This window comes from Ursus americanus, chromosome 6, assembly GCF_024610735.1.
Source record: "Ursus americanus isolate L20-20 chromosome 6, mUrsAme1.1.p, whole genome shotgun sequence".
NCBI lineage: Eukaryota > Metazoa > Chordata > Mammalia > Carnivora > Ursidae > Ursus > Ursus americanus.
The window spans coordinates 1,821,916-1,848,495 of record NC_142132.1 but is presented as its reverse complement, the minus strand read 5'-3'; positions in this window follow the sequence as shown (position 1 = coordinate 1,848,495).

Sequence of the window (26,580 nt, the reverse complement as noted above, 5' to 3'; positions counted from 1 at the left end):
GGGACTTTATATGAGGAACAGGGAACCCTCAAGGGCTCCAAGCAGGGTGACGGTGTCCACTTTGCAATTTAGAAAGACCCCTGACTCCCTTCGGGGGAGAACAGACCAGAGCAGAGTGTGGACGACTAGTCACAGGGTTGGCCCAGAAAGCTAGTCCACATTTGGAAAATTGTTAGGAAGGAAACACACCAGGGCTAGAAATAGCCTGCAGGGGTGAGCAGGGTGGAGGCAGGGGCAGGTAGAAGGGAAGAGGGCATCCTTGCCTGATGGCCACAGAGCCCCAGAACGCCCCCAGACACAGGGAAACAGTCCCATCCATGTTGGTAGGAATGGAAGGAATTGGAATCCACTAACAATCCAGATCCTAGGTAACACTTGCAGACCACCATGCCCTGTGGCTCTTCTCGGCTGTCAGCAGGGGGCTGATTGCGGGTTCGCTGGGGAGGTGTGCGTTGTCCGAAGGAGGAGTGCAGGCAGAGAAGACTGGAGAGAGCTGAGTAATTCCTGGCCATCAGGGAGCAGCAGTGCCTCCTTACAGAGCCATGGAGAGTTCTGGAGAGTCCTGGAAGATTTTGGAGAGCACTGGAGAGTTCTGGAGGACCCTGGAGAGCCCTGGAGAGTCCTGGAGAGTTCTTAAGGGTCCTGGAAAACACTGGAGTGTTCTGGAAGACTCTGGAGAGCCCTGGAGAGTTCTGAAGGGTCCTGGAGGACACTGGAGAGTTCTGGAGAACCCTGGAGATTCCTGGAGGACCCTGGAGAGTTCTGGAGAGTTCTAGGAGACTCTAGAGAGCCCTGAAGAGTCCTGGGGAGTTCTGGAGGACCCTGGAGAGCCCTGAAGAGTCTTGGAGAGTTCTGGAAGACCTTAGAGAGGCCTGGAGAGTTCTGAAGGGTCCTGGAGGACCCCGGAGAGTTCTGGAGAACCCTGGCAATTTCTGGAGGACCCTGGAGAGTTCTGGAGAACCCTGGAGATTTCTGGAGGATGCTGGAGAGTTCTGGAGAGTTCTAGAAGATCTAGAGAGTTCTGGAAAGATCTGGAGGACCCTGGAGAATCCCAGACACACGCGATTGCAAAGGTCCACCTGAGACCTTTTCCTGTGCATGTTTTTCCCTCCTAATATGTTCTGTGAGATAACTGTCTGCCTTCGATTTGAAAACCATTTCCTTTGTTCACCTTTCCAGAAAATGTAACACCCTATGGGGTCCGGCTATAAAAAGTCATTCTGCAGGCCTGCACACCAACCACTCGGTAAAGAAGATTACCTATCCGGGTATAACCAGTAATGATGAGATTATTTTGGAAATGCACTTAAAAACGTATGGGCAATATGGTCACACGCTGCCCGGCGTTTGTCTTTTCAGGGTGAAGCTGGACGTGCAGAATTCTCAGGGAAAGCTGGAGAAAGGAAGGATGAACGTGCCAGGGGCTTGAATGATGTGCATGTGTATCTCGGGAAGGGAGAGAGAATTTCATTTTCTCACTTATTATCCCCTATGATGTGTCACCAATGGTCTGTGAAAGGAAAAATGGGGAGGACCACTGTAAATTTTATCGCTAAGCTAAAAAGATTAGGGAAGAGGCAATGCGAGCTCTCAGCCTGTATTTCTGTGTGAACTTAAAAGATTAGTTTACTAAGCAAATCTTTTAATGTTCCCATTGGCCAAGAAAATGAAGAAAAGAAAGAGGAGCCAATGAATGGATCTGACAGCGAGAGAAAGTTGTGTTAATAACCTCATTTGGGTAAATGTCCTTCGAATGCTTTTTAAAACCTATAAACATGAGGTATGTCCTTCTCAGATCCATTCTCTAAATGTCCCATTGCCACTGAAATCACTTCAAGTGCATTTCGGGAGGACAGGGCGTAGACTGCGAAGTAGAAACGGCTTTTTCTCCTCTGATTGTCTGCAGATAGCGCGTGACCTTGGAGGAGAGGCTGTCCTTCCTAATCTATAAAACGGGGCCACGTCTGCCACCGTTCCCTGATAAAGATGGGCAAAGCCAAAGAGCAAAGCCGCCCATCTTGTTCTCAGCTCTTCCTGCCCAAGCATCCCAGCTCCGGCCTTGTGGGGGGGGCCCGTGGGAACTCTGATTCAGGCACATCACGCCTGCGCCGGAAGCTTCCATGTGCATGACCTGGTTCAGTCCGCATAGCCCCTCTCCCGCTGACGCTGGACCCAGCCCGCTGGACCGATGGGGCTGCTGGCTGCAGAGTGTGAGTCTGGCCTGAGGGCACGCAGCTCGAGCCCGGGTCTTAGACTGGCCAAGAAGCCAGCTCCCTGTGGCGTAACAAGAGAGCTCGCATATGTATAGGCTTACAGCAGCAACTGACACATGGAAAATGCCCTTTATGTGTTCATTATTCCTACTAAGGCATTTGGGCTGATAAGGTACATTTTTATTTTATTGACTCATCCAGGGCCCATGTGAACCACAAAGTCATTCTCACGTGCAATAACCATGAGACCTTCCTGCCGGTATCCACTTGCCAAGTCACAGTAATATTTTACATTCTTAAAGATGATCCTGTCAGATCCTGTGATTTGAAACATCTAAAAGGCATTGAGTTATGCGGAGTCCTGTTCTCCTGGTGAAAATAGCTTGGAGGATATGCGTGCAAATGCCTGTACTCACGGAATCTTTTTTTTTTATTTTAATTTTTTAAATTAAGATGTTATTATTTATTTTAATTTTAATTTTTTAATTTAAAATTCAATTTCGTTAACATATAGTGTAGTATTAGTTTCAGGAGTAGAACTTAGTGATTCATCAGTTGCATAGAACCCCCAGTGCTCATCACATCCCTCCTTCATGCCCATCCCCCGTTACCCCATCCCCCACCTCCCCTCCAGCAGCCCTCCGTTTGTCTCCTATGATTAAGAGTCTCTTACGGTTGCCTCCCTCTCTGATTTTACCCGTCGTTCACCTCCTGAGGGATCATTGGTAGACCTTTCAATTTTTAAAAATTAAATGGACACTTTACTTCGGTGCACTGGAAATCACACAAGACAATATGAATTTTGTAGCTGCAATCAATACTCATTTTATTGTCCAGTGTGGATTTGCGGTTTCCTCTCATCTGTCAGTTTTCCTGGCTTTCCCTGGTTCCCACTGCATTTTTCCATTTCCGTGGGGGGTTTTTCCTTCTGCCTGGAGGACTCCCCTCTGTGTTTCTTTTCATGAAGCTCTACTTGCGGTGAATTCTCTTTTCTTCCTTTTTCTCACGAGATACCTGTTTTACACTCGTTGCGGAGGGGTTTGTGCGGGGCTGGAGTCCTGGGCCAGCGGCGGGGCCCCTCCCGCGGCACCCCTCCCGCTGGGGGCTCAGCCTGCCGGCTGCTGCGCGGGGCAGCTGTGTCTTTCGCTCCGTACAATTTCCTGTGTTTTCAGCATTCCTGTCCTAAAGATCCTGGGTTATTTTCGGTCGTTTTGTTTTGTTACTATTTCATCCACTCCTTCTCAGGGCGCACAAGCCATTTGGAATCTCTGCTTCAGGTTCGAGCTGCAGAAAACACCCTTCCGCTTCTCAGAGGCTCCGCGTCCGCACCCCAGCGCCTCGGGGCCACCGCGTGAGGGGTCCAGCCTGAGCCGGCACCAGCGGCTTTGCAGGTAACGCCCGACGCCTCCACCTTTCCCTCGTGTCCCGAACCGGCAAGCGGCCCCAGCAATGAAAGGTCTCTGGAGTGTCAGCGGGGCCCCTCCCGAGCTCCTGCTTCCATGACGCTCTATCCTGCTGGATCCTACAGGCTCACGTTTTGTGCTTCTCATTGTCCTCGAGAATGCCAGCGGGCCACGGCGGCTTAATGCTACCCCCAAATGGAGATTCCCCCCAAATTTTAGTTTTACCTTTCACATTTAGAATGATAATCCACCTGGAACTACATTTTGTGCTCAGTTGTAGATCAGGAAAAGCTCATTTTTCTGAATATGGGAGAAACAGACGCATCTCCCCCCCCCCCACCCCGCGCACCTGTGCTCAGCCGTAATCAAGTGTCCACGTGCGCGGCGGTCCCTGCCCGAATGTCACTCTGTTCCGTGGGCCTCTGTGCCCTCCTCATTCCAGCAACAAACCTCATGGAAAACAAACAGCCATACTCAGGGAAGCACACCCTCCCGCTTCTTTTTCTTGGCGGTCTGAAGGCCGTTGCGTTCCCACATACATTTTAGAATTTTACTAATTTATAAAACTTGAACAGTAACGAACAAGCAATACCTCTTGGTGATTCGTCAGGTATCGCGCTGCCTCCGTCAGTAAATCTGGCGGTGGCTGTGGCTCTGCCATGCCGAGTCTCTCCGTGGGCGAACCACACGCCCACCCCGGCCTCCTCAGCAGTCCGCCTGGATTTTCTGATTGTCGTCAGCATTGTGTTGCTATAAGTGCACTTGGCCATTTCCGGAAGGAGTCATGAACGTGGTATCTTAATTTACAAAGACTAGTGTTATTTATGTCATTATACTTTTTACTTACTCATTCAACTCTACAATTTATGTGGACTCTATTGGCTGCATACTTTTACAGCAATAGCCTTCATATCTTACAAAATAATACAAAACAATAAATTATTACAAAACAAAGTTATTACAAAAAATTATTACAAAATATTAAAATTTAGACGTCAATATAAAAAGGGATAAGGACAAGAAATCCCCAGAGAGAGCCGTGTAAATGATCAATCGGTATCTGACGAGACCCTCGCCCTCACTAATAACCTAGGAAATGCATATGAAAACAACACTAGATGGGAGTTAAGATGGCGGAGGAGTAGGGGACCCCTTTTTCAGCCGGTCCCCTGAGTCGAGCTGGATAGGTACCAGACCAGCCTAAATAACCACGGAATCAGCCTGAGACGCAGGATGATGCATCTGGATCTCTACAAATGAACATCTCCAGCGCTGAGTATTGAGGTACCAAGAGGGGAGCTGTAAACCGTGCACGGATATCGGAAGATAAACGGAAGGGGGAGGGAGCCGCCGTGTTTGGGCGCCGGGAAGCGGCAGCCACCTGCACGGGGGAGCGGGAAGACACACAGAGGGTACCCGCGAGAGAGCGGACTGAGACCGGTGAGCCGTGAACGCGCGCGCCACCAGGCATCTCCCGGAACACCGGAATCCCGGTGTGCTCACGGGATCCAGACTGAGACCGGGAACTCCCGGAGCGCGCGCGGGGCGGCTGGCGGCTGGCGGGCCACCTGCACGGGGGAGCGGGCGGACTCGCGGTCGGCACCCGCGAAACAGCAGACTGAGACCCTGAACCGGGTGCGCGCGCCACCAGGCTTCTCACGAAACTCCGGAATCGAGGTGTGCTCACCGGGCATAGACTGAGACCGGGAGACCCGGGAGCGCGCGGGGCGGCCGGTGGCTGGCGGCATTAGAAACACAAAGGACAGAGACGGGGCGGCCGGTGGCTGGCGGCATTAGAAACACAAAGGACAGAGACGCGCCGGCCCTGGAAGTGAGGGCAGGGTCGCCGAGTTGGTGCGCACATCCCGGGACGCCGCAGGGTTGAGCAGCACCAACAGTAACAGAGTTAAAGTGGCCAGAACATCAGTGGAGAACGGGCCGCAATCCCTCTGTTCTGCGACAATGCAGCCTCTGCTGCTCTGACCCTCAGAAGAGGCATAGCCGGCCGCCAGGGAAAGCCGCCAGAGAACAAAAGCCTGGAAATACCGGCTCAGAGAGTGCCCATCCCCATCCTCCCTCGCAGGGGCACGGAGACTCTACCCAAACAGGGTTGCCTGAGTATCGGCGCGGCAGGCCCCTCCCCCAGAACACAGAAGGCAGGCTGAAAAATCAAGAAGCCCACAACCCAGGCGCCTGGGTGGCGCAGTCATTGAGCGCCTGCCTTCAGCTTAGGGCGTGATCCCAGCGTTCCGGAAAGGAGTCCCTCATCGGGCTCCTCCGCTGGGAGCCTGCTTCTTCCTCTCTCACTCCCCTGCTTCTGTTTCGTTCTTGCTGTCTGTCTCCCTCTCTCAGATAAGTAAATAAATAAAATCTTTAAAGAAGAAGCCCACATCTCTAAGATCCCTATAAAACAAGGGGCACGGCCTGGGACCCAGTCAATAATTTTGGGCTCTGGAAACCCCGCAACCTCTCTTCATCAGAATGACAAGAAGGAGAAGCCCCCCCCAGCAAAGAAAGGACAGTGAGTCAGGGGCCTCTGCCACAGAAGTAACGGATATGGATGTAACCAAATTATCAGAAATGGAATTCAGAGTAACAATGGTCAAGATAATGAGTAGACTTGAAAAAAGTATTCAGGAAAATATTACTGAGAATATACAATCCCTAAGGGCGGAAATGAGAGCGAATTTGACAGAAATTAAAAATTCTATGAGCCAAATGCAGGCAAAACTAGAGGCTCTGACGGCCAGGGTCACGGAAGCGGAGGAATTGGAGGATGGGTTAATAGAGGAAAAATTAAAAATAGAAGATGGTCTTAAAAAAATCCACGCCCACGAATGTTGGCTACGGGAGATTACTGACTCAACGAAACGATCCAATGTTAGAATCATCGGCATCCCCGAGGGGGTGGAGAAAAACAGAGGTCTAGAAGAGATATTTGAACAAATTGTAGCTGAAAACTTCCCTAATCTAGCAAGGGAAACAAAAATTCGTGTCCAAGAGGCAGAGAGGACCCCTCCCAAGCTCAACCATGACAGACCTACACCACGTCACGTCATAGTGCAACTCGCAAATATGAGATCCAAGGATACAGTATTGAAAGCGGCCAGGGCAAAGAAATTTCTCACGTACCAAGGCAAAGGCATCAGAATTACATCAGACCTGTCTACACAGACCTGGAATGAGAGAAAGGGTTGGGGGAGCATTTTTAAAGCTCTTTCAGAGAAAAACATGCAGCCAAGGATCCTTTATCCAGCAAGGCTGTCATTCAGAATTGATGGAGAAATAAAGACATTTCAGAATCGACAGTCACTAGCCAATTTCGTAACCACGAAACCAGCCCTACAGGAGGTATTACGGGGGGTTCTATAAAAGTAAAAAGGCCCCAAGAGTGATACAAAACAGAAAGTCACAGCCAATACAAACAAAGACTTTACTGACAACATGGCAGAATTAAAAGCATATCTCTCAGTACTCAGCCTGAACATTAATGGTTTAAATTCTGGTTTCAAACGCCACAGGGTTGCAGATTGGATAAAAAGAAATGACCCATCCATTTGCTGTCTACAAGAGACTCATTTCGAACCCAAAGATGCATTCAGACTGAGAGTAAGGGGATGGAGTACCATCTTTCACGCAAATGGACCTCAAAAGAAAGCTGGGGTAGCAATTCTCATATCAGATAAATTGGATTTTAAACTACAGACTATAGTTAGAGATGCAGAAGGGCACTATATTATTCTTAAAGGAAGTATTCAACAAGTGGATATGACAATTATAAATATATATGCCCCCAACAGGGGAGCAGCAAGATACACAAGGCAACTCTTAACCAGAATAAAGAGACATATAGATAAAAATACATTAATAGTAGGGGACCTCAACACTCCACTCTCAGAAATAGACAGAACACCCTGGCAAAAACTAAGCAAAGAATCAAAGGCTTTGAATGCCATACTCGACGAGTTGGACCTCTTAGATATATATAGAACACTACACCCCAGAACCAAAGAATACTCATTCTATTCTAATGCCCATGGAACATTTTCAAGAATAGACCATGTTCTGGGACACAAAACAGGTCTCAGCCGATACCAAAAGATTGAAATTATCCCCTGCATATTCTCAGACCACAACGCTCTGAAATTGGAACTCAACCACAAGGAAAAATTTGGAAGAAACTCAAACACTTGGAGACTAAGAACCATCCTGCTCAGGAATGACTCGATAAACCAGGAAATCAAAAATCAAATTAAACAATTTATGGAGACCAATGAGAATGAAAATACAACAGTCCAAAACCTATGGGATACTGCAAAGGCAGTCCTAAGGGGGAAATACATAGCCATCCAAGCCTCACTCAAAAGAATAGAAAAATCTAAAATGCAGTTTTTATATTCTCACCTCAAGAAGCTGGAACAGCAACAGAGGGACAGGCCTAATCCACGCACAAGGAAGCAGTTGACCAAAATTAAAGCTGAAATCAATCAAGCAGAAACCAGAAGTACAGTAGAGCAGATCAACAGGACTAGAAGCTGGTTCTTGGAGAGAATCAATAAAATTGACAGACCACTGGCAAGACTTATCCAAAAGAAAAGAGAAAGGACCCAGATTATTAAAATTATGAATGAAAAAGGAGAGGTCACGACGAACACCATTGAAATTGGAAGGATTATTAGAAATTTTTATCAACAGCTATATGCCAATAAACTAAGCAATCTGGAAGAGATGGAATCCTTCCTGGAAACCTATAAACTACCAAGATTGAAACCGGAAGAAATTGATTTCTTAAACAGGCCAATTAATTATGAAGAAATTGAGTCAGTGATAAACAACCTTCCAAATAACAAAACTCCAGGCCCGGACGGTTTTCCTGGGGAATTCTACCAAACATTCAAAGAAGAAATAATACCTATTCTCCTAAAGCTTTTTCAAAAAATAGAAACAGAAGGAAAGCTACCAAACTCATTCTATGAGGCCAATATTACATTGATCCCCAAACCAGGCAAAGACCCCCTCAAAAAGGAGAATTACAGACCGATTTCCCTAATGAATATGGACGCCAAAATCCTCAACAAGATACTTGCTAATAGAATCCAACAGTTCATTAAAAGGATTATCCACCACGATCAAGTGGGATTCATACCTGGGATGCAAGCGTGGTTCAATATTCGCAAATCAATCAGCGTGATACATCATATCAACAAGAAAAGACTCAAGAACCATATGATCCTCTCAATCGATGCCGAAAAAGCATTTGACAAAATACAGCATCCTTTCCTGATTAAAACCCTTCAGAGTGTAGGAATAGAAGGTACATTTCTCAATCTCATAAAAGCCATCTATGAAAAGCCTACTGCAAATATTATTCTCAATGGGGAAAAGCTGGAAGCCTTTCCCTTAAGATCAGGAACACGACAAGGATGCCCACTCTCGCCACTATTATTCAACATAGTACTAGAAGTCCTTGCAACAGCAATCAGACAACAAAAAGGGATCAAAGGTATTCAAATCGGCAAAGAAGAAGTCAAAATGTCTCTCTTCGCAGACGACATGATACTCTATATGGAAAACCCAAAAGAAGCCACTCCCAAACTATTAGAAGTTATAGAGCAATTCAGTAACGTGGCGGGATACAAAATCAATGCTCAGAAATCAGTTGCATTTCTGTACACGAATAACGAGAACGAAGAAAGAGAAATCAGGGAATCCATCCCATTTACAATAGCACCAAAAACCATACGTTACCTTGGAATTAACTTAACCAGAGATGTAAAGGACCTTTATTCTAGAAACTATAAATCACTCTTAAAAGACATTGAGGAAGACATAAAAAGATGGAAAGATATTCCATGCTCATGGATCGGAAGAATTAACATAGTTAAAATGTCCATGCTACCCAGAGCAATCTACACTTTCAATGCTATCCCGATCAAAATACCGAGAACGTTTTTCAAAGAACTGGAACAAATAGTCCTTAAATTTGTATGGAACCAGAAAAGACCCCGAATCTCCAAGGAACTGTTGAAAAGGAAAAACAAAGCTGGGGGCATCACAATGCCGGATTTCGAGCTGTACTACAAAGCTGTGATCACAAAGACAGCATGGTACTGGCACAAAAACAGACACATAGACCAATGGAACAGAATAGAGAGCCCAGAAATGGACCCTCAGCTCTTTGGGCAACTAATATTTGATAAAGCAGGAAAAAACATCCGGTGGGAAAAAGACAGTCTCTTCAATAAATGGTGCTGGGAAAATTGGACAGCTACGTGCAAAAGAATGAAACTTGACCACTATCTCACACCATACACAAAAATAAACTCCAAATGGATGAAAGACCTCGATGTGAGACAGGAATCCATCAAAATTCTAGAGGAGAACATAGGCAGCAACCTCTACGACATCAGCCTAAGCAACCTTTTTCATGACACATCCCCAAAGGCAAAAGAAACAAAAGATAAAATGAATTTATGGGACTTCATCAAGATTAAAAGTTTCTGCACATCCAAGGAAACAGTCAGAAAAACTAAGAGGCAGCCCACGGAATGGGAGAATATATTTGCAAATGACACTACAGATAAAGGACTGGTATCCAAGATCTACAAAGAACTTCTCAAACTCAATACACGAGAAACAAATAAACAAATCAAAAAATGGGCAGAAGATATGAACAGACACTTTTCCAATGAAGACATACAAATGGCTAACAGACACATGAAAAAATGTTCAAAATCATTAGCCATCAAGGAAATTCAAATCAAAACCACACTGAGATACCACCTTACGCCAGTTAGAATGGCAAAAATAGACAAGGCAAGAAACAACAATTGTTGGAGAGGATGTGGAGAAAGGGGATCCCTCCTACATTGTTGGTGGGAATGCAAGTTGGTACAGCCACTCTGGAAAACCGTGTGGAGGTCCCTTAAAAAGTTAAAAATTGAGCTACCCTATGATCCAGCCATTGCACTACTGGGTGTTTACCCCAAAGATACAGACGTAGTGAAGAGAAGGGCCATATGCACCCCAATGTTCATAGCAGCAATGTCCACAATAGCTAAATCGTGGAAGGAGCCGAGATGCCCTTCAACAGATGACTGGATTAAGAAGTTGTGGTCCATATATACAATGGAATATTACTCAGCAATCAGAAAGAATGAGTTCTCAACATTTGCTACAACATGGACGGCACTGGAGGAGATAATGCTTAGTGAAATAAGTCAAGCAGAGAAAGACAACTATCATATGATTTCTCTCATCTATGGAACATAAGAACTAGAATGATCAGTAGGGGAAGAAAGGGATAAAGAAAGGGGGGGTAATCAGAAGGGGGAATGAAACATGAGAGACTATGGACTATGAGAAACAAACTGAGGGCTACAGAGGGGAGGGGGGTGGGGGAATGGGATAGACCGGTGATGGGTAGTAAGGAGGGCACATATTGCATGGTGCACTGGGTGTTATACACAACTAATGAATCATCGAGCCTTACATCGAAAACCGGGGATGTACTGTATGGTGACTAACATAATATAATAAAAAATCATTATTAATAATAAAAAAAAAAAAAAAAAAAAAAAAAAAAAAAAAAGAAAACAACACTAGCCGCCACTGTCCCCATGAGATTGGCAAAGATTAAGAAAAAAAAAAAAACTATAATACCCAGCTCAGCGAGGGTGTGGGGATACAGCCTTTCCCGTTGACTATTTTTTGGGAACGCAAAGGCACTGTGTGGATGTCTAATGAATTGAAATGTGTGTATGTCCTTTCATGGGCAGATTTTCTCTTGATATCTACTGAATAAAAACACTATCCCAAGTTCACAACAAGCATGTAATGAGATAATCACGGTGGCACTGAGTGTAGAAGGGAAAATGGCTCGAACAACTTAGGTGCCCACTGACAGAAGACTGAACACTTAACTTCCGGTCATCCATTCAAGTGACTTTGTGACTCCACTCAAACATGATCTAAGAATTGATGTAGAGAGACACTTAGGGGGGTGCCTGGGTGGCTCAGCCATTAGGCATCTGCCTTTGGCTCAGGTCATGATCCCAGGGTCCTGGGATCGAGCCCGCATAGGGCTCCCTGCTCGGCAGGAAGCCTGCTTCTCACTCTCCCACTCCCCCTGCTTGTATTCCATCTCTCTCTGCCTCTCTCTGTCAAATAAATAAGTAAAATCTTAAAAAAAAGAAACAAACAAACAAACTTAGGTTATGTGGTGAAGTTAAACCCCGAGTCCGGAACATGAGTGCATAGGGAGACTGCCTCCCACTCTGTGACGCGGTTGCCTGTGATAAGCATGGTGGCCAGAACCGTGGTGGTGGCCAGAATGGGGCCTCTGCAGTCAGACTGCATACCCAGGAGTCCACACCAGACTCTGTGCCACAAGCCACAGATTCCACAACCTTCTTGTCTCATGGATTCATCCACTTAAAATGCTCAGATGAAACCAGGCATGTAGAAGATGAGGGAAAGTCGCCCATCATTATAGAAATACATACACAAAAATAATAATTCATGGGCAGGAAGATATCTGAAAGAAATGACATCTATTTTTAATAGTAACTATCTCTGACTTTTATTTCTAAGTTCGCCAAGTTTGTAAAATTTGAGTTTTAAAAGGATCACTTGTTGGGAGGGGGCGGGGAGGTGGGTGAAATAGGTGATGGGGGTGAAGGAAGACCCCTGCTGTCATGAGCGCTGGGTGATGTGAGGAAGTGTTGAATCTCTATACCGTACAACTGAAACTAATATTACGTGCTATGTTAACTAACTGGAATTTAAATAAAAACTTTTTAAAAATTTAAAAACAGATAGATCATCTGTTATTTTATAATCTTTTATAATTGAGAAACATAATAAAGGTGAAATGGAATTTTTTTGAGAGAAAGTGTTAGGGACCTCTTTCCAGGTACCGGATGTCCACCTGGGGGCTGGAACATCTTCCTCAAGAGGCAGCCCCCCAGAAAATGAAAGCAAGATAAGGTGGCATCAGGCCTTTGTCCCCCCAAAATGTACCAGACACTGACTCCCACAGGGAACCCTTGCTCTCCAGGCAAAGAGTGATTCATCGAACCAAAAAAATAAGAACATCTCTCCAGTTATTTTCTCCCCCTTGCGTTAACTTTTAAAGGTTATTGCGCATTGTTTTTCCATTAAGAAACTGGATAAATAACAATGCACTTGATGTTAAAATTAGTAAATCTCATTTGCGACCTCTGGTTTGCTTCTTCCAGCAACGATTTCAGGCTTCCAGCTGCCGCTGCAGAGCATTTAAAGCTTTTTTCCCCTCTAATAGCTCACATGATCAATACCTACAGCTCATTTGAAAGAGAATAAAGAACCAAGTAGGGTTGCTTTGGAATACTTGCTCAGAACCCCGTCCAACTTCTTGGGCTGCAGGCTTAATAATTAAGTGTTGCAGGCATTCGATACTCAAGCCGAGTTAATGATCACCTCAAACAGGTGACTGAACCCTTCTCGGGACCACATGGCACGTGCTGTGCTTTGTACGGAACGTAAAACACACAACGATGTCGTTCGACAAGATCACCACCCGTTGTGTTGGTCCGGGTGCCGGCAGAAAGGAGGGGGCCCCTTCCACGGGGTCCGGCTGAAGAGAACTGAGTGGGGTGTGGACAGAGTTCGGGGTGCACGGACGGGGGCTGACACACCAAGGGTCCAGCAGTAGTGGGGCACCACCATCTTCCACAGCTGGAGATGATGGGCGAGTCTGCTCTTGCTGGGGGAGTGGGGCCACTGGGGTGCAAGCCGGGAAGGGCCCAGGAAGGGGCCTGAACACCCCCCTGACCCAGCACCTACCTCATCCTTCCTCCTGATGCTCCTGTGGGCTCAACCAGACTGGAACTGAGAGTCAGGGGACATGGTGATGCAGCCCTTGGGGCCAACCTTCTGGGGTACAGAGCAGGGCAAAAGGGCAAGGAGGTCTCTGGGGTACCCCAGACTTTGCACCATCACCAATGCACAGAAGGACCACAGACAACACCTAACCTTTGTTCCTGGGAAGGCCCGTTCTGGGCTCTGAGATCCTCAGGTGCGTGCGGTCCCATCAGAACCACGTGTACAAAGCAGGTGCTCCGTGCCCGGCAGTCTGCACGGATCAGCTTCGGCCTTCACAGCGGCCGGTGTTGAAATATCACACCCAGGGAGGAATGGGGTTGAGATCTTGGGGTACTAAGTCCACCCAAAACCCAGTTCTGCAGCTTCCACTCTCCACAGAGTTCCCCAGTGGGCAAGGTGATTGTTAAATAGTGAATCGGATTATTTCTCTTGTCTAGTGGGAGTCTTTCCAGAGTTTCTCAATGCCTTCCCCAGAACTTAAAAAACAACAAAACCCAGGAAAGCGCTCTCCCACATTACCCTGGGTCTTGCCTGGTCTGTGCGCGGGCCCCGTCCTGCTGCGGGTGCATCCTGGGCCTGGCGCTCAGCCCTCGGACCCCGCCCGTCAGCGCCAGTGCCCAGCGCACCAGCTCGTCCCCACTGCAGGCCCTGCACCTGCTGGTCTCTGCCCTCACCCGTCATTTCCAGCTCTGTGCACGGCCGGCAGACGCGCGTTCTTCCCTCTGCGCGTCCCAGTCTGCTGCCCCGGAATGGCTCCCCGTGTTCCTGCTTCCCGGTTTTCTCCTCCACAAACCGTTTGCCCTGTGATGCAGCTGGCCGGCCGCTGTCTCTTGGGCCCCATACAGTCTCGCTGCAGTGGTGCTTGGTCCACACAAAGGGTGAATCACATGACCGAGCCTGCCCACGACCACATGGCCACTTCATGGCGGAGCCAGGTGATGGGCTCCCGCACCCTCCCCGGGGCGTGCTACACCCAGCTGAAAACACACCTACACGCGGGGAATGGGCAGCTCCTCCGGTTATCTGCCTGAAGCGGGGCAGGCCTCTCACACGCAGGGCTGGCTGGGGGAGCATTCTCACCTCGAGTTCTCAGAAACCCTGGTTACTTCTCTTGTTCGTCACTGCACCTTGAGCCAGTGGGACCTGAAGCAGGCCCATCCTTCTCTGCCGGGAGACAAACGCCCCCTCCAGGTGGGTGCTGGCCGTGGCCTTAGACTGGGTTCCCCAAGAGAGGCCCGTGCAGAAACGAGGCAGAAGGAGAGGTGGACGCTGTCTGGCTACACAGGACTCTCAAGTCTGCAGGGAGCTGTGAAGCCAGGACGCCCTTCAGAGTCGCCCCTCGTGGACACCTGCCCCCTGCCCCCTGCCAGGACGTTACACCTCGGGTGACACGTCTCCTGTGGTTGAGGGCAGCTCCCGTGGGGAACAGCTGGGACACGGTCACCTGCCTTCACCGTCCTGAAGCCACTCCGGAGGACGCAAGCAACTCAAGCCACACCCCAGTCCCGACCCACTCCTGTGTCCCACACTGTCGTTGTGGGAGCAGAATCGATATGGGGGGGCCGTCCACGTGGTTCGCTAGGACCAGCAGTGGGGAGGTGGAGTTTAGGCAGGGTCGCCTGAAGGACCAGCTCTGACCTCAGCCTGAGCTTCCAGCAGCGGCTGATGCGCAGCCCTGAGACTGGGTGCTTTCGAAGAGGACGGGACGGGGGAGGGGAATAAATATTTCCCCTTCTCTTTGCACAGGGATGTCAAGACTGACTTGCTTTGTAGGGGCTGGAGCAGCCGAGTCTGGGCAGCTGCCCAAGTTTTGGCCAGAACATTGGGTCAAAGCTTCTTCCAAATCCCTTGGCCATTACTATTTAATGTGGCCATCACTCAAGTTTAGGAGACTTTGTTTTCTCAGATTATAGCTGGTACCAGCGGCTTCGTGGGCCGAAACGCCGTGGAAAAGGCTGCTATTGAAGAGAATCAAGGACATCGGAGGCACGGCATCTCTGCTACCGACGTGTGAAAGCTGCCCCTGGACCGCACGCCCAGGAAATGAGTGGCTTTAAATGCACGTGCACACTCGCTAACCCAGCGGCCTCCGATGCGTAAACACACAGCTAAGGCATTGGCAGTGCCCAGAGTGTGGACGCTAATGCCTAGTAAACGCTAAGGGGGCCTGCACAGTGCGGCCCCTCCCTGGGTGGTCAGAACGGCCGGCGCTGCTGAGCTGGCTTCCTCCCCATTCTACAGCTGACGGAGGTGAGGCTCAGGGGAGGTAAGTGGCCTGCCTGGCAGTGCCCATGGGATGGCACGGTACGCATGCAAGTGCAGGCGGTGTAGACCAACATGGGGCACTACCCTTCTCCTGAACTGACTCATCTCCAGCCCCAGTCTGTTGCTTTTCCTCTCCAGGTCCGTCCCTACAAAGTTAGAAAACCTCAAACGGAGAAATCAAGCCCTTTGCCTACTGTCTACTCTTCATGACCTGGGTGTGCACGCTCCCCCTGGAAATCCCGCCGCCCGGGCACCTGGCGTTTTCCCACATGCACCTGTCCACAGGGAGAGGCAGAGGGCTTCTGTCTGGTTCTCTCTTCCGGCAGGAAAAGGGACAGGGACTGGCGGCGACGTTGACCACAATCTGGTGGTGGGGCCCGGGGTCCCTTCTACACTCCTACAACCGAACATCCCATCTTCCCTGTTTTCTTGCCAGAAAACTCTAGGTCTGCAAGACCTACAATCAAGTATTCGTCTTCCGCCTGCTGTCTGGGAGGCTTCGTCTGGCAAGTAGTAAAAATTCAGGCAGACATTTCCATCCGTCCCTTTCGAAACTTGAGGAGAGGCACTGTTGCAAAGGTAGGATGATTAAATCTACCTCAAACTATGTCAGATTTTCTGACTTTTATTGGAATTACAATTGGCTGATCAGTCCTGCGAAGGGAATGTTGAGTTAGCTAGAGAGACATTTCTATGAAGGACGCAAGCCAGAGGCAGGGCGTGTTCTCTGAACACATAAGGTGAATAAGCAAGAAAGTCCTCTCTGTCGCTTCTGGACTTCAAAGCTGTGTTTAGACTTCATCATTTCAAAACCTGAAAATCAGATGTAACTGGTTTAATTAACATGCGTTTGAAATGAATATGCATTAATTTGGGCACATTTAGTTTGTTCTCCATAGCCTAATGTGAGCTATTATCAAGCAATTTCCCCCCAGAATCCCATTCCTGCTTCTTCACACACTAGTTATTCTTCTCTTTGTTTTCTTTCTATAGAATTTGATTACACCAAGTCTGTACAAAGGAGTAACTGGGATGGTCACTCGGGGTGCTCTGGCAGTGAGAACGGTCTCGCTCCCGGCTGGCTTGCGTTGCCAGCCCCAGTCCCACACCCTCCCTGTATCCTGGTCCTTCCCCCTGGACGCCAGGCTCAGCTCCCTCACCCCCGGTCAGCCCTCGGGTGCGGGGGACACAGCCAACGAGCATATCCCAGAGGCCGGCCACCGTCTGGGCAGGCAGGTTGGTGGGAAGACTCGAACCTAAGGGAGCAAAGGTGTCTTCGGTGATGCTGGCCTTCCTCCTCCACTGACGCGGGCCACCCCAGCCCCGTCAGCCCCGCGGACAGGCACCTGGAGCCCTCGACAATGTGGGGCAGCCCCATGGCAGCTTGGAACCGTACTATCTGCTTCAGGGTCCTGCTTCTCTCAACTACCACTTTCTCCAGTACAGACAGAGGAAGAGAGAAACAGATGAAAAATATTCAGATGGCAATTCCACTTTTTGGTTTTTGAATATTATCCACGTTACTCCGAGCGTGCTGAAAAATGAAGTCTGGTCATTGGACAGAGAAACACAAGAAGGGATTGGGAAGGGGAACCCCCCACCCGCTGCGGCACAGCCATCAGTTGCTGGGGAAGAGGAGGGTCCCCCTCCCCCATCACTCTCTTCCCCCTAGGGCCTCACCTCTGCCTTCTCCAGAGGACCTGGAAGGTTGAGGCTCAGAATTCACTTTACCCAGAGGCTCGCCCGGGAATTTCCATGCGAATTCATCGTTAACCTTTAGGAGCCCAGTGAGTTTGCACATAAATCGAGTGGGCTGGAGGTTGGGGTTGGTTTGTGGCTCACTGAGCAGATCCTTTCCAGCAGCAGCCACTGAGCAGCTGGGCTTTCCTGGAGCCCGGCCCCTGCCCTCCTCTGACCTCCTCCGTTCCCCTCACTCTCCTGCTTCCTGCTCCTCCCCTTGCTGACAGTTCATCCCACCACCTCTGAGCTGCGGGATCACAGCACAGGCCCCTCCCCTGGGACTGCCCCTCCCCATGGGGGTCCCCTTCCAGCCTCTGGGGAAAAGGTCTCCAGGTAACTTCCCTGGGGCCTTCGCACATCATCCCAGACAAGTGGGGGCTGGTGCAGTGGGACCTATGGTGCAGGACTGGGTGAAGGGCCCCCAGAGGGATGTGAAACATACCTGGGGTGCCCGGGGTACCCGGGGTGCAGAAGAGCTCGTGCAGAAGGGCTTCCCATGACCTGTGAGTGTTCGCTCTCTTTAACTGTGTGTGTGATCCTTAAACCCCATGGAACCTCCCTGCAGTGTAGAGTGCCCACGTGGGACGTCACCTCTGCAGCCCCCTATAATGCCTTGGACACTGTGTACCCCATAAATATCAGCCGAATAAAGTGAGGACCAGAAAAACTGCTACAAAGACCATAAGTCATCTCACAAGTGTATTTTCAAATTTTAAATCAGATAGGTGGACACAGAAATATTGGGCTGGAAGCAGAGGAAGATTCCTGAGGGTGGACCTGCCCATTTGGTGACATCACACCCCATGTGGACACACGGACACCCACACGTGCAGACACACACACACACAGACACAAAAACACACACACATACCCACAGACACAGTCAGAACCATACCCACACACACTTAAACAAAGCTGAACATGAATAGAGTCAGAGAGCTTTCCTTTCTCACTCGTCACCGAGTGCAGCCACCCCACGCCTGTCGCGTGGACAAGGGCAGGTGGAGCCAGACTGCCCTAAGGTCCCGACGCCCTGTCCAGCGTCAGCCTCCTCCAGGGTCTAACAACCCGCACCCAGTGGGGCCGATGTGGAGCCTGCTTTCAGTTTTTGTCTGACCCTTTATCATAAGCGATTTTCAAATATATTTTAAGACATTCTTTTTGTCCTAAAGACATTACATTTTAATCGTAGAAACAATATTCATACACGCTGCACAGTAGAAAGTAGATGAGTCAAAACACGCTTACCGAGCAGACTGAGTTCAGTGGAATGGAAATGCAGAGCTGCTTTTCTTCAGAATCACTATTTTTCAACCAAAATTGGTAAAATTCATTGAACCATAAATATATTCAGCCGTGTCTCTATGTGACTTGGGGCATTCAGCATAGAGAGTAAGAAAAACGCAGCCTCTCCTCCCATGAACCCAGTCTGCCGGGGAGGCCAGCCCGCCCGCGTGAGCGCATAAGTCAACACGACGGCAGGCGGCACGACGAAGCCTTGGCAGGCGGGCCGGGTGACAGCGGGCGGCTGAGGGTCGCTGTGTACACGGGCTGCTCGGCCACAGCGTCTCTGGCAGCAGGGTATTTGGGTCTCCACGTGTTCTGCAGTTCCGCTTTGCTAAGGCGTCCACATTTCTTGACAAATATATTCCTAAACATTCGTTATGATTGCCATTGTAACTAAAAGTTCAATATATTCGGAATGTTTTCGAAAATGTGTGTCAAACGACCCTTACCGGCACTTAGGCGTTTTGGGTCATGCATATTTATTTTTAACCCACCAACGACCGAGCTCCCTTGGCGTCCGCGTGATTTTATCTGAGTCTCTCGGGCTCTGCGTGTTTCACCCAGAAGAGGAGCTGATATTTGCGCCTCCTGTAATATTAGGACGTTTCATCTCGCGCTGTAACTATTACTCAGAATGTAGCAGTGATGGTAACTGCAGTGACAGGAGCCGTGCTTGTGTCGCTTCAGCCTCTGGAAGAATCCCTGGGACATTCTGCGCACACAGGCGGGAGGGGAGCGCTTCTCTCCTGTTTTAAAAAAAAGTCTTGGGGCACCTCGGAGGCTCAGCCGGTGAAGTGTTTGACTCTGGGTCTCAGCTCAGGTCTGGAGCTCAGGGTGGTGAGTTCAAGCCCCACACTGGGCACGGAGCTGACTTAAAAAGAAAGTCTTCCTAAGTTAGGAACTGAGTCAGTTTCGTAAAATCAGATGTTCTACAGAAAGTCCTTTTGGCTTTCGTCGACACCATCACACAGCGTTTCTCCACCTGATGGTGTGTTGCGTATGAAATTCTTCCCAATACCAAGCCATCCCCGCCTCCACGGGAAACTCCCGTCATGCGCTCCCCAGTCACCATGTCATCACTGGACTGTGCCAGGATTGTATCTGGAATATTCATTTACATTCATCGTCAGCATTGGTCTGAAGTCCCTTTGTATGTTTGCATTTGCCAAGTTTCCTAAGGTTTACATTTTATATAGTGAAAATATACATTTATCGTAATGGAAAATGGATAAAGCTAGACACATCCCAAGAAAAGGCACCATACATTATTTACGTGGAAAAGCAATTTAACTTATTAAATGCTACAGACAAGTGCTTGTGCTGTAAGACTTTACAAGTGCGTCTCTAATCTCTGGAGATTTGCCAGATGGTGGCTGGGGGTGAAGCCATCACACGAAGCACACGTGCGTGTAAATATTTACGTGGATGCGTGTAGGTTCCAAGCTGTGCTCATGGCTTCGTGCATTTCTTACTTCCTCAAATCCTTATTAAGTGGCTGCTTAGAACCACACATGCATTAAGTGCTGGGAATTCAAAGATGGAAGAAGATTAAGACAACTTCTTCACTTGGAAAGGCAAGTTTTCACTTCATTAACGTGGAAATAAATATCAAAACAAAGGTGAGATTCAGTGGGACAGGTGACACGACTCATTTGCTCAGATGACAGCTGCCGGGCACGTGCTCCTGGCACAGAGCTCAGCGCTGGGAAGCAGGCACTTGGGGGCCATACATGCGTGCACACATGCGTGTGTACGTGTGTGTGTGTGTCACGCAGTCCAAGTTCTCTAGTTCATAACCTGCTGAGATGCAAAAGCAGATAAACCCTCAGTAACATTTTCCAAGTGAGATGATAGCGTTTCGCAGGAGGTTGTGAGACACGGGGAAGGAGCGTGGGCCAGGCATGGGCGGGACGAGAGGAGCTGCCACGTGAGCGGAGCCTTCCACGAAGTCTGCGTGCTCCCGGGTGAACCGCCATCTTGGGAAAGCCAGGTGTCCTACTTGGAACATGAAGCGGACATTGTTGGGATCAGCAGGAGAGGCAGACAGAAGCCCCACGGAGGGACTGGGGCGAGCGTCCCCACCGACTCCTCCGTACTCTGAGCAAGCTCCTGAGGGACTTGGAAATGCCCTAGACAAAGTGCCCGGACACCAACGCCGCACCTGCGGACATCTAGTCTTAATCTGAATTTTAAAAACAATAGCAACGTGACCTGTACCGCTGGGGCATTTTGCAGCATTGCCAAATAGTCACAATGATACACAGACTATGCGTAGATGGCACAAGTAGAAAAAGAAATACCGCAACCAGCCCAGCGAAGAGCTGAGATTGTCAGGGAACCAAGCGGACGAGGGGCGAGCCGCAGTCCGACACCAGCTACACGCCTGTTGTGGCCGGGAGCCGTTGTCATGGGGCACAGGACATCACATGCGTCCCCCTCGCTCCCCAGGGGAATAGGTGTCACTGCCCATTCCGTAACCCGGGCAACTTCTTGGAGCACAAAGGTGACTGTAAGGCCATGCTTACTTTACACCATCTGCACATTCTAAAGGGCCCTGTCCAGCCCCCACACATCACAGCTGCCCACGGCGTTACTCCAGAGAGGCGGACACCCGTAGAACCCCATAACCTCCCCTCCGCCATCACACCGAGGGCCAGCCACGTAGGGTGTGGTCATTTTGCCACGCAAGTGCCGCACCCGCTCACCCCTGCCCACAAGCTGACACAGAGCCTGGATGAACCAACAGCTGCTTCTTGCTCATGAGCTGCAAGTAAGAAGAAATTCATCGTTGCGGCTGCCCCGGCTGGCTGGCTGCGTGCCCGCAGCATCGCAGGAGAAGCCAGGCTCTGTCAAAGGTCTCTGAAAATGTGCTCGCTTCCTAGGACAGCCTGCATAATTGCCTGTGCTTTAAGTACATGTGAAACTAGAAAATCATTAACCCTACATAGAGTTAAATGCCCTTCCTTTTAATGGCTAGAATTGATTTTTTTTTAATGTTTGCTAATAAACGGATTTGGAACCTGTGTCATTAAGTACGCTAAAGAACCTTTCTCATGAAATCTGACTTTTAAAATGGCCTTGACCAAATAGAGAATCCCGATAATCCAAAGGGACGCACGAATGAGCGCTGGGTCTTTCCTGCAGAACTTTCCACCCCTCCTACGTGAGAAGTTCTCGTGGAAGGGGACCCATCCATCCCCCGAGCTTTACGGGACACTTACTATGCATCAGGCCGCGTGCAGGAGATGCTGGGTACGATCCTGTCACCACAGAGCTCACACCTTGACAAGGAGGGTGACAAGCAAATAAATAATTACCGATTAATAAGACGGGACGCAGAGTCAGTCACCCCGGCGGCGGAGCAGACGTATTTAACCGGTGGTCGGGAGTCAGTCACTCCCTCCCTGGGAGCGCGATGGTAAGTCTGAGCCCTGAATTATGATACGACCTTCCAGGACAAGACGAAAGGACAAAGTGTTCCAGGCAGAGGGAACAGCAAGGACAGCAGCCCAGAGGCTCAAAGAGCTTGGGACTCTTTCGGGATTTAAAGACGTCCCATGTGGTGAGTTCAGTGAGGAACAAAGGAAGGGCCGTGAGGTGGGTTTCTGAGGGCAGGCAAGAGCCCAGCGTGACATGGGCCTGTTTGGAGGCCGCAGCAAGAACTGGGGACCGCTGCAAGTTACTGCAGCTGTGCATTCAGAAAGACGCGGTGGCTGCTGTGCGGAGAACAGACGCTGGAAGAACGGCAAAGCTACGGGGCTGGGAGCCATTGCCATGATCCCGGCGGGGCTGCCGGCGGCTCCAAGGCTGAGAACAGAGTGAGTGATGCAGACGAGCTGGAACCTTCTGCAGAGAAAGTGAGCAGCGGTGAGGGTCAGGGGACGCGTGACCAGAGTCAAGAGCGGCCTCCGAGTCTGGCCGTGAGGTGAGGACAGCTGGAGCAAGGCTACTTGGGACGCGCTAAGATGGGGCGCATGGCAGCGTGCCAGCAGCAGAGACAATGCGCATCCAGGCACGCGGCCACAGGTCTCCTCGGAGAGGCCGGCCGAGCGCTTAGTGTGCAGGCGGCCAGCATCTAGACGGTCCCAGGCTGCGAGGCCGCGTCAGACCTTCAGAGCGTGCCCCCCGAGAGAAAAGGCTGCGGACTGTGCCTTGGAGGTTCTTGGACACAGTTCAGGGTGGTCTAGGGAGAGCAGGGAGCCCTGAGAGGTGCCCCTACCATGGGGGGAGCCAGGAGAGACACCTGCTCACAGGAAGGGCTTCCAGACGGAGAGGAGAGTGCCGTCGTTGGGACTGGCAGCGGCGTGCTTGTCGTCATCAGATCCGAATGCCACGCGGCCTGTGGTCTCCCTATTCTGCCGCGTGCCCTCGGACCCCACCAGGCAGCTTCATCGTCCTGACTTCATCCCACGTCCTAAACGGAAAGCAGTATCGGGCAAAGCTCTGTCGCTGTTCAGACAAATACACTTCAACAAGATAAAGGCACAAAGTGCGTTGAAAAGGGGAAGATGTGTCTGCCACTGCCTGATGTTACTAAGCTAAGTGTTTGCATGTGAATACACAGTCGATTAAGATTAGTGATTACCAGAGATGATCCAATCTCATCTAAAAACAGAACTGGGAACGTGGAAGCACATTTCTCCAGAAAAGGTTGTGTACCGGGGACTAGACACCCGGGCTCGGGACAGGTGAATCACTTCACAGTTTATTAAGAGTCAGCTAACTTGCTTGTTCCTGCCCCAAAGACCTTGCTTGTTGGGCTGTGACCCCCAGAGAATGGAATTTGGAGCCCACCGCCAGGGAGGGAGGCTTCCCACCAGGGTGGCTCACAGTGCCCTGGACGCTGACCCCACTGTCCCTGCTGGGCGCATCGGCCCCCCACAGAGCTGCAGAGATGTCAGCCCTCGTGGAGTTGGTAACGAGAGGGACTGAGCAGGTGGGGCCAATCAGTGGGGGTGACCAGCGCACAGACACGCTTGGGATGGATGAGTGCAGCAGGGACAAGGAGGAGAAAGGCAAGGGGAAGGCACCCAGGCTAGTTTTCGTTATTTGTCCACCAAGAGTTGGGACCAGGGTTTCAGGAACCGTGCACACTGGAAGCCGTGTGCACCAGGCTGTCTCAGACGCTGATGGAGTCCGTGGGCTGCAGCAGGGGCTCAGCTGGTACTGAGGAAATAGATGATGTCCTGCCTCTGAAATCAGAGAAATGGCCTGTTAGGCACAACCGTTGTGTTTTGCAAAACTGCCAGATTTTGAGTGCTTTGCATGCTCCGGACCACAGGCTGCCTCACTAGTTCAGGGGAGACCGGTTAGTACCATTTTGGATCTGGGGAGACTGAGGCTAGGAGAGTCTGGTCGCATGCCTGGTCCCACGCCTGGGATGTGGCAGAGCTGCGGGGGTGTGCATGGGAGATGAGTGAGGTCTGGTTCATCTCACAAGCTGAGCAGGAAGAGAAATGCATTTTTGATTCAGAGAGACGGGAACTACTGCAAATTGACTCTTGAATGAGAAAGTCCTAGGGAATCAGGAGCACAGCTTTTCATTGCAACACAAAGGTCTGTGCACAAAATATTTAAAACACAGCCCAAGTCACTGTGCCCGCATTGGCAGACAAGGGAACTCCAGCCTGAGAGCTCATGGGCTTGGCCCGTTTGGGTTAGTGTCCACCTCTCAGGGCCCCAAAGCCATCACATGGTGTAGCGGGGTAGCCATCCTCATGGGTTGTCACCCCCCAGGACCCCGTGCTGAGGACCCTCGGGGGGGGAAGTGGGGCTGACAGCTCTTCAGAGGGAGCATCTGCCAGGACCCCTGGGACCATGTGTGTGCTTGCATGGAGGTCCCAGCTCCCCTGAGCCCCTCTCCATCACCATCCTCCAGGAAGGGCTCCAAAGCGAGGTTTGCCGACAAGCCTACAGATGGATAAACGCATGTGTAAGAGAGCTGTTCACACGCGTCAGGCGCCTGCTTCCTGGCGGATCTGCAAGGACTCTGACGTGTGTTGGTGGTGGAGAGAGAAACTCCCATACCGGGAAACGTGTGGGCGGTTCAGCCTAACACCTGCTCTGTTGAGATCAAAGGCTGTCCTGAGTTTGGAGACTTCATATGAAACAAGCCCTTAATGATTTAGTCTTGATCACAGTTTTTAAAAAAAGTGTGTATACATATGTGTATATTTGAATTCCCAAGAAAGGAAGGGGCTGGGACAGTGAACCAGAGGCTAACGTTTCAGAATGATGCTAGGATCCTGTCGACTGGATTGTGAATATCCAATTTTAAGCAGGAATCACAACCATTATACAAGGTTTCGTTCTGAACTGTCTGACCTCAGTTTTTAATTCCATATGTATTACAAGGGATTTCAAGAAGATTGTTAAAAGCAGATTTTCTCATAGGAAGAGAGAAAGCTGCAGGTCTGTCTTATTAAAGAATCTTGACTCTACGCTGCTTGAAGATTAATTATTAAACACTGCAGGTTTGGTAGTGGAAATTGGTTACAGCATCCTGGGAGATCCAGGGAAGTCATTAAGGCTCCGGCGTCCGCGGGACCGGGGCCGAAGCCCTCGGGGATGGGATAGACCCAGCAGCCACGGAATATTACTTTTTGACATCAGTCAGCAAGATGAGAAGAAACTCAGCCAGCTGTTCTTTTTTCCAGAACATAACTAGAAAAAATGTGACAAGGGGATTCAATTTCTGCAGGTCCAAGGCGTCTCTTTAAATACAAATGCATATGTATTTTTAAAATGTTTTCAGTCTGTTGTACAAGATAAACAATTAATGTTGCCCCAAAACTGGGAACTGAACTAAAGTCATAGCTTGAATTGCTGGTTTATCGTTGTTTTGGGCTTTTTTTCTCTTTTTAAGAAAAAGACACTTTACTTACGGGGACACCATGGGCACTGCTGTCATTTGACTGCAAGAGGGCCATGGACAGAGGGCCCGTTGTCCTCGGAGGCCTGAGCGCGTCCCTGGAGCTGGGGACTGAGGTTCCCTCCCAGCACGATTTCCACCCTCCCAGCAAAGCACAGGTGCGCCAAGGAACAAGGCTCTGGAGCTCCACGGTGCGCACACCCCGCCCCGCCCTGCAGCTCCTCCAAACACTGTGTGCACAGGCCGCTCGCTGCTCCCACGGGCCGCTCACCCGGCAGGAGGTTCCAGACAGAGGTCGGAGCTGTGGCCCCAGAACTGGGGGCTCAGGCCCAGAAGCAGAGCAGCCCCTGGAGGCGCCTGGGCACCTGAAGCTTCACAGCAGCTGAAGTGGATTACTGACGGGTTTCTTCCAGAAACCGCTATTTCCTCAAAAGGCCATGTGTTTGCTCATGAGGAAACGATGCCTGAAGTTAACCTTATTTTATTTCATTTATTTATTTTAAAGATTTTGTTTGTTTATTTGACAGAGAGAGAGAGAGATCACAAGCAGAGGGAGCAGCAGGCAGAGGGAGAAGCAGGCTCTCCGCTGAGCAGGGAGCCTGATGCGGGGCTCGATCCCAGGACCCCAGGACGATGACCTGAGCCGAAGGCAAAGGCTTCACCGTCTGAGCCACCCAGGTGCCCCTCAACCTTTATTCTAAAAAACAGAGCTCAAAATGGGGGGTTCTGATGTGGGTCTGGATGGCGGGGGGCTCCTCTGGGGGCGGGGACCCAGGCCTGTGCCAGGCGGGCTCCATCTCAGGACCCTTGAGGCCCCGGCCGTGATAAAGCAGGGGCCAGCTTCCGGGGATGGGTGGGGACTGCAAACTGCAGACCCTCCACAGTCTGAGAGCCAAGCCGCGGGCCTGATGCCTGGTGATGGCCTCCTCTTCCCCAG